At 49.1% G+C, this 8,444-nt stretch overlaps 1 protein-coding gene across 1 annotated transcript in view; it reads right to left on the reverse strand.

Moving 5' to 3' along the window:
- The window catches only part of HPSE2 (heparanase 2 (inactive)), a 112,813-nt gene that overhangs the window by 102,800 nt on the left and 1,569 nt on the right, over positions 1-8,444 (reverse strand). The window lies entirely within an intron of this gene.

Consider the following 8,444-nt stretch of genomic DNA (forward strand, 5'->3'; position numbering starts at 1 on the left):
GCACACCCGTGTGGCGGTCAGGTGAGCTGCGGCTGGCGGGGGACACCGGCGCACGGAGGGGAAAGCCCGGGAGCGGCTGAGGTGTCGGGCTCCCGCAAGGAGCTCTCCCCTCGCCGGGCTGCGAAGCCTGCACGGAGGACGCTGCTTTGCAAAGGCTGCTTTGTTTCCGAGCGCCTGCACGTTTCTCTGTCCCGCCTATGGGATCTGCGCATCTCCAGAGCTTACAGGCATGCTGCCTATGGAGGCCACTCAATCTACCCACGGAAATTTTGAAGAACGAGTTAGAAAATACCTCTCGGGAGCGACACGAGCACAGCAATCCCATCCCAGGGCAAGATGCCCATCCCAGGGCGTCCCAGGACTAGCAGTCCCTTTCCGTGAGCTGCCGGCACCACGGGGTTGCGCTAACCGTTTCCCACCATACCAGTACCAGGCCAGAGAGCTCCCAAGCCGTGAAACCTCCGGGACGGGACGGCACACAGAGACAGCACCCAGCTGCCTGCTGGAGAGGCTTTCCCCGACCCACAGTGAGCTTCTGCACACGGGAATTTACACAGCACCAGCGTGGCCTGCGTGCAAGCGCCCATCCCATGGCTTGTGCCACCATCTGCCCACAGGCGACTTCCCTTCCAGGAGTCACTGGAGTCACGGAGCAGACACTGGCTATTGCAGCTGGTCGGCTGGGAGACGGGAGCAGGGCACAGACCCAGGTTTATGCGGACAGGGCAGAGGGATACGGTTATGGTCAAAGGGATGCGTGACAGAAGGGTGAAGAGGAGAAGTAACTCATCTTTCTGTGTGTGTGTGAGAGCGAGCACTGCCCGCAGCCATCGCCACTCCAGCAAAAGCCACAGTCACCACTGCCACTGCCGTGGCACCAGAACAAGCTGAGGTTGCCCATCCTCCTAATGGGACTGTTTGCTTCAGCCTTCCAGCCTTAGAAAGTGAATTTTAAAAGAAAAAAGCAAACTATATTATGTTAACAAAAACTAAATATTCTCACTAAAAAAATTAGAATATTAGAAAATGGTGTTAGTGCAGAAGTTAAATAGATGTTTAATGGGTCACCAGCCAAAACTCTTACAAATTGCAGGCTGCCAAACTTGTAAAATATCTACTTTTTAAATCAACACATTTTAAAATGCTTTAAACACCAGATTTGTCTGCTGAAATTATTATAAAGTGCCCAGTGATTGTGAAATTCGGAACACAATTTCTATTTAGAAAGCCTGAAGATTTCTCAAGCCAAAAATGCATCCTCATCATGTCTGTCTTCAACAGGCAAATTTCTGACACATCAGTACCATTCCTTTATTTTAGCTGGGCAAAATTCCCTGACAATGAGTTCCACAAGTTATTTCCCACTATATTAAAAAAAAAAAAAAATCATATTTGTTTGTTTTATATGTAATAATTCCACTGGATGCTCCCTATTTCTTGTGTCATGAAAACAAGAAAATAATCATTCCCAAATTGTCTTCTCTCTGTGCCACTGAGTTCATAGCATTTATCATATTCTCAGTCATTTTTTCCAAGCTGAAAAAAACTCTAAGCTCTATGACTGAAAGCTGTGACTTTGATCATTTCCATCACCCTATTCTACACATATATATTATTTACACCAATTAGTGTGTCGTCACCTAGTTTGCTTATAGCATAAGAATGCTCTCAATGAGTTTCTGCAATTCTTTTCTAATATTCCTAACACTGAATTCACTTTTTATTTCCCTAAATGTATTCAGAGACCATAAATTCAAAAAATTTTCCCTGAATAGCAACTGCTAATTTAAAACCCATAGTCATATATGAAAAGTCACACACGTTTCCCTCATGCATGTAACTTTGCATGAATCACTTTTAATTCATAAGAAGATGTAGCACACACAAAAGTGTGGAACTAGCAAAAATATGTAATGTTTTTTAGAGAATTTAGGACACTTATTATAAACAATCAAACATATAACCATCGAAATCTTTCATCTCACCCATATACCAGCAAATAGCTAACAAATCAGGATCTAATTCTTTGATTGTGCCATTTCCTGCAGTTATTAAAACATTTTTCATGCATAATTCTAGCAAAACAGTTTGAAATTTAAAAAGAAAAAGTTGAGATAAACAGGAAATCTTTGGAAGCATCTCCTGCATAGACAGTATCTCCCTTACCTTGTGTAAGGTGATTTCTACGGCCTTTTTTTTTTTTTAATTTCTGAGGAAACAACTAAGCACTGGCGCTCCTTACATAGAAATCCCTGCCAGGCAGAGCAGGTTGCAGCTCCTTCCCTGTAGTTGTGGTGCCTGGGAACTAGAGAGCAGGAGGCTGCCTCAGAGCTCACACCAAGGCACGGAGCAGCCCCAGGTCTGGCAAATCCCAGGAGACCGAGGGACATCAGAGGCTCTACCCGTCTTTTGGGACCAAGTGCTTGCAATGTCTGAAATGTTGCAGCCCTCCCAAAGGAGCCATGTTTTAAACACTTGGAGGGTGAAAAAACAACTGTTCCCTCTGCAAGCTCGGCAAGGACAGATGCCTAAACTGTTGAGGGATGCTTAGGCAGACAAAAAGGGGCTCTGGGTGACCAGAAACAGAAGGTGATTCCTTGAATAAAGGAAAACTTGTTCATTTTTACTGGGACAACAGGATGGTTCTTCATTCAGAAACACCTGCTGCTAAGTTTCATGAGCTGGCAGAGCCAAAGGGGCAGTCCCAGCCACATGGCAATAACCCTCCCTTGCTCTGGCTCTGGTATCTTCATACCCCATGATGACTGTCATGATCCCACTCACTAAATTCACAGTAAAACAGTTGCCTTTTTTTTTCCATGAATTAGTTTTCTGCTGGCTTAGCAGTGGATCAGAAACATGCCAGCACCAATAGAAGGGAAGCAGCAGAAGGACACAGTGCAGAGCAAAAGAAGGCAGGGGGACCAGCCCTTCTGGTGGCAGCAAACCAAGCTTCACCACCTTCGGGACACAGTTTTGTAGGATTTAATCTGACCAAAGCTGAGGCTGCTGCACTCCCATCTTTCCCTGCAAGCTTTCCTTTCCCAGCACTGTCCTCTACACCTCCATGGTCATGCATCATTAATTGGTTCAGGCAGCTGAATGAGTTGAAGTGCAATCACCTCTCCACCATCAGGTTTTGGCCAGCTGGGTTCCCTGAACTGACTCACCAGGTAAACTCAGGCTCCAGGCACAGAAGAGGGCAGGAACGTGCCAGAAGGGTGGAAGCAGCAGCCCTGGCTGAGGTCAGCTCCAGCCCCTGCGCAACCACACACACATGTAAAGGAATCCTCAGGTCATTTAGCATTTATTATCTTCCTTTCCACTTGATACCTAAGACCCTTGCACATACTCTAAAAGCACGGCATCCTAGAAGCATCCTGTGCAATACAAACTGAGCAAGGGTGAAATGACATTCCCACTGCTGCACAAATCTCGAGGTTCAGACAAAGTGCCAGGTACCTGAAAGCATCTGAAGGAATAGCTCCCAGACTGAAAGGACACCCAGAAAACCTATGCCAGAATTACACAGCATAATGAGAAGTTTCCCACACTATATGGCAAAATCTCCTGACTGGTATGGAAGGCATAAGAAACATGTCTTTTTCCAGTTGTTTGTGGTAATCGGCCATTTTTCCAGATGCCCAGTATCCTCTCCAAAAAAGGAGATAAAATAGAAGGAAGTAACTTACCAGTAATTAAGAGAGTATTTTTGAAATGTGTTGTCCATATGCACTTCAGCTCAGAAACTTCTCTGACGCACTACCTACAGCATGCATATGTGCTCCCCTTCCCCTCTCCCTCCCGTGACCCACAGAGGCCCATACTGGTTGTGTGTGGTAAATGTCCTTTGGTCTCTTCTCAGCCACACAAGCCCAATAGGCTACACAAAGCCTGAGGGACAGGATGGATGAGCCGTGCGCTTGGGCCAACATATCTTGAAGAACTCCAGCTACGAGTAACTTCTCTTTCTCCCTTGATTTCTCCTTCACAGCACATATGCACAGGGGGAAACTCTAAGCAATGTTTATGCCACCACAGGTTGTCCAAAGCTGGTCTGTGTGGCTTCCAGCTGAGAGGCAGTTGAGGACCACCCGGCAGATGAGCAGGTTCCACATTAGCCCACCAAACTCACACTGTAGCACCAGCAGGGAGCTTCCAAATTGGGCTTTAGGTTCAGGCATGGAGACAGCACCTGCAGCACCCTTGCTGAACTAACACCAGGTCTCCACATCACATGTAACACTCCAACACCAAGCTCCAGGGCAGCATGTGAGTCAGGTTTTAGCAAACCCAACTTCAGAAGAGGTTTTGTACCACCAACTATAGCCTGAGCAAAAAGGTTGCCCTGTGTGTTTGCTCCCAAAAGGAGCTGCTCAAGCCTGTTTTCCTGGAGACAAATGTTTCTTATCATCCCATTCCTCAGACCCAACTGGTCCTTGGCATGTGTGAGGCAGTTGAAAGGACAGGACAAACGGATTGCTTGGTAGACAATTCAATAGCAAAAGGAGAAGCAGGTCTACTACATAGACTGAGCATGAGACCTTACATCTTGGTACCTGCCCAGGGATCAGACATGTGCCCATGGCAGGAGAGAAACACATCTCCAGATAACAAAGCACTACTCTCAGCACAGCTGGTGAAGAAAAACAAACTCAGGAGGGCACATACAGAGAAACACCATTTAAGGGAGAGAAAAGTGTCTCGGGCTAAAAACATTACCCCTCTTGATCATCAAATGTCAAAAAGTCTCTGGCACAGCCCCACCTCCTGGTACCACAGAACGTGACATACATTAAACTGGTTTTCTGCTTCTAACAGAGCTCAGGCTGGCCAATGCCATATCCAAATAGGGTGGACTCCAGGACTGACCATGCAAAGTAGGGGCTGCAGGGGATGGCAGCCACCTGGTGTACACTATAGGCTGAGGTGTTAATATAAGAGATTAGTTAGATGACCTTCTCATAGTCAGCAAAGTTCAGGGGGTACATATAGCCACGCTACCATCAAGAGGGACTGCACACCCTGTGGCTCACTTAAACCATTCATCACAGGCAATCGCTTTTACAAGCTGCTCTGTCAGGTACGGACAAACCTGCCACCAGGTGATGAAACTGCTGTGCCAGCTTTATATGCAGTGCTGAAACAAGTTGCCACACGCAGCCTCTTCCTGGGCACCACAGGCTGCCACCACAGATCGCTCACCACTTTGTTACCTTTACTGCCCAAACATGACTGGTCTGGACTGGGGTGAGGTTGTTCAGAGTTACAAAAGACAGACGCCGTACACACCTGGTATTACACAATACTTCCAGGTCTGTGCTTCCAGGAAGAATTTGTACAAGAATGACCCTGAAGCCTAAAGGGAACACCTTGTTTCAGGAAAATTAAGTACATTTTAGATACAAGTCTAAAACAATTACTATAACCCTCAGAGAGCACCCACACTCTCCATGGAGGAAAGCAAAGGAAAAAGATGGGCTGGTGAGCCCAAAGGCAGGTCTAGGTAAAGGCAATTTTCAGGTGGAGGTATGCATGGCTGTAACAGTTTGAAAGGGAAATAAATAGAAATTTAAACAGAGGGGAAAGAGTAGGGCGAATCTCTGAGTCATCAGGAAGGTGGAGCACTACAGAGATAGAAAAGACTATCAAAGGCAGCAGTGAAGAATACCCGGTCTGGAGGGCAACAGGGTGGCAGAGGGGGATTTACAGCGCAAAGATCCCTGTACAGAGATTCATTCAAACTCCAGCAAGCATGGTCACAGGGCAGACGATCCATGAAGGATGCTGTAAAGCAGTCCTGTTGCTGCTGCTGCCCACCTGAATGCCTGAGATGGCCCCATTGGGGTAGCCTGTGAGCACGCAGAGGAATGCAGCTGCCTGTAATGTGACTACCACTCACAGAGTTACTCACTAGTGACTGCAGTTCTCCGAGCAGTCTCGTACAGGTGCCCTTCACCTCTCAGTCCCGCACCCTATTGAGCTGCTGCAGCTGAGAGGAACGTAAGATGTGCCCTTCCCTCCCCATCTATGCACAGGCCACATGGGAACACGAGGCAGGGAACACCCGCGGGGGCTGCAAAGAGAGCCCAGACACTGGGGTCACGGGCCTGGAGTATCTGTGCACCCACAGGGTGAACAGGCAAAAAGACAAACACTCAAAGCAGAAAACAACCAAACTATCGCTTGTCATGTAACTAAAAATCACTAAGGTGATGCATAAGACAGAGATTCACTGATTTCTCTTCTCATTATTTTCTGACTTTTTTAACTAATCGCGCCCCCCCACTTCTTCCCCACTCCCGTGCCACTAAAGCTGAGACAAGAAATTTCAGAAAATAGATGCTGGACATAAAAAAGGCCACAGACATGGAAAACAACCCCAACCACCCCAGATAACTTGTGGAGGAGGAAGGCTACCTAGCAGGACGCTTGCTGGCTTCCCCTACGCTCAGGCGCTGATTGGCATCTTTTTTTCTGTGCTGTCTGCTCAGGCTGCAAGTTCTTTACAGCAAGGGCATCTGCTTGTACATTTGTGCATGCCCTGATCCCACGCAGGTCCCGGGCGAGCCACAGATGAGGGAACAAAAACCAGACCAGTGCTCTGAAAGAAGATGGCTGCTCAGATCCAGTACAGCAGGGCAGAGAGTTGCAGTGGCATCAGGATTTCATTTTGGAGAACTGGATCCCTCTAGTGAAGCCCTCAGTGCAGCCTCAGCACAAAAAGATGCGAGCTACCAGCAACTCTAGCCCTGGAGTTTGCACACAGATCTTAAGAACAAATACGAAAGCTTTGCTTCCAGGCAGGAAATCCCTTTTACCACACCTTTCTGATTTACACCGATGCTTGATACACACCACATGTGTCCCCTCCTTCCCTCACCCACATTTGCAATGGTTCTGTTCCATATTTAAGTGATGAAAAGTTAAGACCTGTGGTTACAACTTCTATGAGAAGCTTCATTTTGAAGGGCTGCTACATTTCAACTTTATTGCCATGAGGAAAACTGAAAAAAAACAAAAGCTTTCAGTCCTTCCCTAACATGAAAGCTGTTGTGAAGACATTTAATAAGTGCAAGTTCTCTCCTGCAAGCTGTTGAAATATTGAAAGTGGGAAAATTTATTCCTACAAATGTTTTGTATGAGTCCCATCCACAATTTTATGCACTACGCTTAATTTCTTCTGTTCAAGGTGGCTGCGGCAGGTTTGGCCAGCATTTTCTCCTGAAGTACATCTCAGTAGGCAGAGCTTACAACAATCCCGAGATTTGTTACGAGGAGAAGAAAAACAAGGAATAACATCAGGATTGCTCCATCTAGGAGACCAAGCGAAAGATGGAGCACGCAAACCTACCCACCTGCCTGCGTGTGGGAATAGAGGGACATTCATCTCCGTGAGATCAGATGTTACGTGAGGGAACAGCGGGAGTGAGAGCCATCAGAAAACTGGCAAATGCATCTGCTTTTTCCATTCGGCACTGTGCTGCTGACTAGGTCTCTGCAAAACTTCCTCTGTTCCACAGACCTGCCCACCGGGAACTGTCTGGCATTAATTGGCCTTCAAAATTACTTATGGAAATATCTTCAGCTAATTTTTGTAAGTCATTGAGTAAGAAAAAAAAAGTTTAAAAAAAAAAAGAAGCAAGAGAGAAAAATCAATAAATTCTTGCATGCGGACATGGTATCCTGCTTCTTAAAACAAATGCCTTAGGATAGAGACTTGGCCCTGACTTTTCTACGAAGTTTCTTTGTGTGAATGAAGGGCCGCAGAAGGCGAAAGCCTTTAGTGCAGCTGGGGACCGCTGGGGAGGAGGGCAGAGCGGCGGAGAAGAGGGGAGCAGCGGAAAGCCGTGGGCCAGGCAGTGCCCTTTAGAAAGACCTACGAAGGCAGAGCGGTCCGGGGCGGGGGGGAGCGGCCCCGGCGGGGCACCGACAGACGGGGACCGAGCGGCCCAGCCGCCACCAAGCCCGGCAGGGAGCCCCGGGTCTGCGGCGGGCGGAGAAACGCGGAACGACGGCGGGGTCCTTGGGGAAAGGCTGGGCTCCCCGAGAGCCGCGGGAGAGGCGCGGGGCGGTGCGTGCACAGGCAGCCCGGGGCTGCGGTGCCCGGTCCCCGCCAGGAACGGGGGCAAAGCCGCCCTCTGCAGCGGGCGGCGCTGCCCGCTCGGGGCTTGGGAGCGAAGGCAGCCGGCGGACGCGGCGGGGAAGAGGGGGGGAGGAATACGAAAAGCCCCGCTCGCCGGTGCCGGCCTTTTGTTCCCGGGGCCGGGATCCGCCGGATCCACGGGCAACGGGCAGGCGGGCTCCGCCGAGCTCCGCGGCTCGCCCCTCCCGGGGAGGAAAGGGCACGGGGGAGGCTCCCCTGCCCGGTGCCCGGCGGCAGCGCTGCCCGGCCGCGGCGCGGCCCCGCCTGGGCGCAGGGAGCGCGGAGCAGGCGGAGCAGG

Source organism: Haliaeetus leucocephalus, unplaced genomic scaffold (assembly GCF_000737465.1).
Source record: "Haliaeetus leucocephalus isolate CR32 unplaced genomic scaffold, Haliaeetus_leucocephalus-4.0 Scaffold184, whole genome shotgun sequence".
NCBI classification, from domain to species: Eukaryota; Metazoa; Chordata; class Aves; order Accipitriformes; family Accipitridae; genus Haliaeetus; species Haliaeetus leucocephalus.